Raw genomic sequence first — 6,330 nt, 5'->3', positions numbered from 1 at the left:
GAACAGATTAATTAACACACACACACACTGTGTCCTGACCCCGTCTTCTCACACAAACTCATTACTGCCTCAGACTCGCTCCCGGCCCTCCAACGTTTAGGATACATTGGTCTAACGTTGTGGGAGAACCCGGCGATGACTCACGTCTGACAAGCAGAATAAAACCCTTAACAAAGACTGATAATTGAAAGATGGCACTCAGACCAGTAGCCATTGATAATGCAAATGTAAAAGCCCGAGTTGCCTTATTGAATATCTTCTGCGTTATCTGCGATTACGGCGTTCAATTATGTTTGACATAATAGACTTTTCTGCAGCACTGTATGTGTTGATGAAGGCTTTGGGGTAAGTGTGGCCATGAGGTGAAGATGGTTGGGGGCGTTAATGAGATAGTTGACACTTTGGGGGTTAATGAGGGGCTGGAGGGAGACGACTAAATGACTGGACTTCTGCTTGGCTGAGCATTACAGTGGCTGCAAGAGGACAGCGTTGTAACTGTGGATTTGACATTGTGGGTTATTTTGCGTGGAAAAACACACACTCGTCTCTGCTGTATCTTTCTGTTGATAATAAAGAGAAGATTAGATACGTTATCCATTGTTCTTTTGTCGTCGCTATCCATGAGGGCTGGCTTGTTACAGACGCTGATGCGCCTCAATGCGCTTAAAACAAAGTCAGCGGCAGAGGGGGAAGAAAGGAGGCGGACAGGACGAGGATAGGATAGGATAGGATAGGATAGGAGGAGAAGTGAGAGTCCCCCCACTCCACGGATCTCCCATCAGCTCTTGTCATCCCTCTAATGAATATCAGTTAAATTGCTCCGTGGTTGTGAGGAGTTTGGATGTCAATGTGATTTGTGCGAGTGTGGTGGATGGAGGGGCCCGGCCTAATGAAAGGCGAGCCTAGCCTGACAGAGTGATGAGCATCAAGCCCATCAGACCAATCACAGCCGAGTGGCTGACAGCACCCACAGACAGAGAGGCTATGTATTGAGGAACAACAAAATGGCTACCGAAGTAATCGTGGATGTCTGCAGGGCACAGAGAAATGTATTGCTCCTTTCTTATTATGCTTTTGATACGGGCTGCTTCATCAAACACGAGGATGCTCCAAGAAATGTTATATTTCACCAGGATTTATCGAAGCCACTTGTCTTCTTTTAAAGCTTTGAATTAATCCGAGTCTTAAAATATCAACAGGTTAAGGGGATAAATGGGTCAAGTATTAAACTGCATGGTATCAATCAAATATTCCAATTGCTTTGACCAAAAAACCTTGCATGTCACGATGTAAGACAATGTAAGAAATGTTGCTCAGTCATGCAGCCTCTGTGGCAAAAGTGACATGATGTCTTGTGGCAGCCTCAAAGGAGTCCTAGCAGAGCCTTCACAAGCTTCACCTTGGACCTTTCACCCCTGCCTTGCTAATGGATGGGAGGACAGCCAAAATAAAGTTCAGCGCTCCGTCGTCGCGTTATAGCCAAAAAGGAAATATAGCCAACATTAGACAATGTTTCAAAGAAATGTAAAGCAGAACCTCGAGAATCCAATAACCCTCAGCTCGCAGGGGAATTGAACCAACATTTTGGGAAAACACGAACCTCGGAAGATGCGCAAAATGTCAGCGTTTGATCCTTTGTCATGCATTCTGTCATGTCAAACCGCATCGTATTATCCAAGGCCATCTCAATAAAGATTTTATGATGGTGACATTTAGACCTATAGGAGCAGATTTTATTATTTTTTTTTCATTTCTATGATTTTCTACAGGAAAATAGTTTCCAAATCAGAAAAAAATAAATAAAATGGGATGTTGACTGGAAAAGATTGTGTTCGGCCTCAGCAGTTCCACTGTAATTACAAAAACACAATAACACAAATGTAATATTAACTCAATACACAAACATTAAAAGGTTTCCCTCTTTTTTCGAATAGAACTGAAATTGCCACATGAAGGAACAAAGTAGATATTTGATTCGAATTATAATCAATAATCCACATTAGCAGGGCCATTTTTGTCATGTCATGTCACACAGAAATGACACCACTTTATCCTTCCCTTAAATGGATATGAGACAAGCATTAGCGTTCCTGTGCAGCTCAGCCCTGTGTCTGTGCCAGAGAGTCGAGTTGGCTTCGTAGGCTGCATTTGACACAATACATTTGGCAAACATCGCAGGCAACATGCTACTCTATATTTTGCTCTAATTCAGAAGAAGTTGGAAATAGGAGGTTGGGGTAAATTAGTTTAAAAAATGTTTTTTATGTGAAATCTAACAATATGCGGGTTCACTTGTAATTACAGTACACAAATTAAGAAAATGTTCTATGCAGTTGTGAGAGGGGAATTGTGGAAAAATTGGCTTAGTCCGCCTCATGGTTTTACATTTTTGTCCATGCAAATTTGAGATGAAAAGAAATGGACATCTTTGATTTTTTTAAACTGAAATGTCAACATAGTATCAATGATAATAGCACTTATTTTGAATTGAACAGGGCACAAGAACAGCAAGATGAAATGGACTGTAATAATTCATGTTTATGTTGCAATTTAAGCATGTGATCCTTCATCATCAGTGCATGTGTGAGGCTTCTTATACTAATTAATAAGATACCGTAATCTAAAAATAGAAATGAAATGCATACGTAGTATTCTTCTGCACCTCAAATGAGCAGATTTCTTATTTTAATCAGGGGAGAGGAAAAAAGCAGTAACAATATGAATACGCTCATGTGAGTGTTCACTATTAAAAAGTGCAGTAGATGCAAACAAGAAAGAATGAAGACAGGGGAAAAGAGGTAAAGCGTCAGAGTTGGGCCCATTTCCAAAAGTGCCTTCACCAGTGGGCCCGAGATAGCTGCCAAAGTCATTTTGCTGTGATATCTGACAGATTTGCTCCAGACACTCTTCTCAGGGCACCTCTGTATATATCGTTAGTTTAATGCACAATGACATGACCAATTATAGGGAGCTCCTTGCTCAAATAGCATGTCAAAACCTGTGTATCAATCCATTAGATCCTGCCCCGTGTCACATAAAGTGGTACCTTTTGCTATCAGTTTGGTGCGTTAAAAAAAATGCTGACAGAATGGGAAAACATGCCTGTGCCATTAGTGGCGCTGATGTCTTTGGGAGAAGTGGAGCTGTCTGTCTCTCTTTGTTTTTCTGTCTTTGCATGTACTGCTCTCACACTCACTCGCTCATCTCAGCCACAGAGCATAAAATGCGTAAACAATACATCTACATAATGGGCTGCATTGTTTACTTAGCTCTGAAAATGTATTTGTGCAAAACCCTGCAATGCATTCAGAAGGAATCCGTCACACTGCGTTAAAGCCTTGCTGACATTGGGCTGCTCTCCCAAACAGGGTAAGTGTCATAACACCGTCATATATCTCTGCAATCATTTCCAATAAGAGGATGTGATTATGAGGAGGAAACCAGTGTATATCTGACCCGGAGCCACTTCGTAACTCTACATCAACCTGCTTTGTCGGCCATGGCGGTGGACAGGAGGAGGTGTTTGATTTAGTGCACTTGGTCCTAACGACCTTTCTGTCCTTGTGACGAGGACACACAGCCTCGGGGAGCTGGCATAGAGGATGGAGCCCGGACTGCCTGGCACCTCGCCTGGCACCACGCGGGGGCAACACGTCCACACTCCGCCGGCTTTCTGATGGATCTCTGGTGCCGCCTTCTTGAAATCACTTTTTGATTTGTTGTCAGTTTTCTCCACTACTCGGGCTTTTCACCCCCCTCTGGTGTGGTATTACAAGAGTGATGAAATTAACCTTCAATAAATCAGCATCAAAACGCATTGACGAGGAGGGTACGTATGTGCATGTCCAATGGGAGGAAGGTGTACCATCGGGAGGTTATCTCAGGCTCAACCAGGAACAAGTATATGAAACACACTTGGTCCGTGCCTGAAAGCTGCTCTTCCATCGCATCAATAAGGTGCGATTACAAGGCTGACAAAATGAATTTCAATTGTCATTTCACAGAGCTGAAGTTGGAAAGTGCTCTGATCAGGTCACATTAGAGCAACGCTAGTGAATGATTTTAAGAGAGATCAAAATCTATTTGACTTCTCAAATGCTTGGAAAGCATATCTTGCCATGGAGAAACATTTCTCCTCAGATGACATTTGTGAGTGCATCCAACATTTAAAGTAGAAATAGGGAATAATTGGGAGGTTTGCTCCAGGGCTCCACTCACAGTCCATCCATCCATATTCTGTCAGCCTTATCCTGTTCGGGTTCAAAAGGAAGCTGCAGTCTATCCCAGCTGACTGGGGGGAAAGAGGGAGAAAACATAATGTACCACTCATCAGTAAACGGACAGAGTGGGGCATTGAGGGGGAAATCCATGTCACGCCCACGTACGGAAGTCATCTGGGTGAATCACTACACTATCAATGGCCCCAACGGTACTTGTGAAGTGGAATTTCACTCCCAAATCAACAGCAGTAAACGTGACAAATAGTACAAGAGCCCCCATTTTCGAGGTTCAGCATTTGCAAATTCACCTATTTGCAATTTATTTCGATCCCACCCAGTCCATTATTTTTCATGGCAAAATACTGTCTAAGTTACATTTGCAACCTTTTGAAATGTTAGGAGCCTCCCTCCTTCCAAGTGTTTTCAGATCGTAGTTTGTGGTATATATATATAGAGAGCGTCCGCCTCACAGTTCTGAGGACCGGGGTTCAATCCCCGGCCGCGCCTGTGTGGAGTTTGCATGTTGTCCCCATGCCTGCGTGGGTTTTCTCCGGGCACTCCGGTTTCCTCCCACATCCCAAAAACATGCGTGGTAGGTTAATTGACAACGCTAAATTACCCGTAGGTGTGAATGTGAGTACGAATGGTTGTTTGTTTATATGTTCCCTGCGATTGGCTGGCAACCAGTTCAGGGTGTACCCCGCCTCCTGCCCGATGGTATCTGGGATAGGCTCCAGCACGCCCGCGGCCCCGAGTGAGGAGAAGCGGCTCAGAAGATGGTTGATGTTGATTCCACCCAAAAATGTACGCAAGAAAGCTTTGTATGTCTAACAAGAACTTCATTTCTCAGTCAGAAACCTTGCAGATCTCAATCAACTGATTATTTCCCTCTCCACTCTCATCGTTGTCCTTAACGAGGAGATCTTGAATGCTCCGTCCCAAGAAGGAAGGCAAACACAGGATGTGTTTTCCTCTGATTCAGCGAGACATGGCAGGGATTTTGACGCAGGGTGTCAGGGTAACGTGACGAGACAAGCTTGAGTCTTATGGCAGCGCTCGCAAAATGTGCCGCAGTCACTCTGGCTCGTGTCTTCAGTACATCATTCTGTCTTCTCCTTGACTGCTATGCATGGCGTAGGTGGCACCGAGATGGAATCTCGTGAAAAACAAATGAAAAGAGAGCGGAATGGGGAAAGAGAGGGGAGGAACAAAAAACAAAAAAAAGTCAAACCCGTGACCTCTTCGGCCGTGCAATGTGTCTGGAGCTGGCAGGGGACGCAATTGAGAGTGACACTCCTGGTTGGAGCTGCCAAACTGCCACTTCCTGTCCTCTTTATTCACACATAGCAGGAGTTTAGGCTGGACATTTGAAGAGCAGAGAACAGACATGTGTCTCCTTGTACAGCCATCCAGTGTGAGTGTCATTATTGTGGTTCACCACTACGCCGTCATCGTGCTTCAGTGCCCCAATTGCCAAATAAGCAAGGAAAATTGAGAGAAGGGCAGTTTGATTAGACACAATATCAAATTGTGCTTTTATTTGTTTTCCTCTAATTGATTGAAATATGAAAGCATCCCAAATATTATTATTACCTTTATTCAACTCTTTATGGCTTTGCAGACGCATGATTGGATTGGGTTGTCCTCTGCGGCTCAGAGTGATCAAATTGCTGTACTATTGGCGCAATTGAACTCGTAATTTTGATATTTCACATCAAGTAGCTCTATAACTTTGTTAGGATCAGGTTTGTCACCGTTCTTTGTGTAATCTTTTCTGTTTATTGGCTTTGGTTTTCTCCCTTGCAGCAACACTATCAATGCTTTCACCAATACAAATGAGATTCAAAGTCCAGCTCCAGCTTTTCATTGAGCTCTGTCCCCTCGGGCAGTCTTTGTTTTATTTCTCTTATTTTCTTCTCTTTCCTACCTTTGTCTTTCCACTATATTCATTTTATTATTTTTTTTCTGTTGTCCTCCACTCTGAGACACAGTCTTTGCTTGCACACATGCACACATTATCCTTGGGCTATTACAGGATAAGTCAATTTGATCCATCCAAGGCAGTGGGTGTCATTTTATTCATTTATTTTCAAGCCTGGTGACTTTATTA

This window comes from Phyllopteryx taeniolatus, chromosome 5, assembly GCF_024500385.1.
Source record: "Phyllopteryx taeniolatus isolate TA_2022b chromosome 5, UOR_Ptae_1.2, whole genome shotgun sequence".
Lineage (NCBI taxonomy): Eukaryota > Metazoa > Chordata > Actinopteri > Syngnathiformes > Syngnathidae > Phyllopteryx > Phyllopteryx taeniolatus.
Note: the sequence above shows the minus strand (reverse complement) of the source record.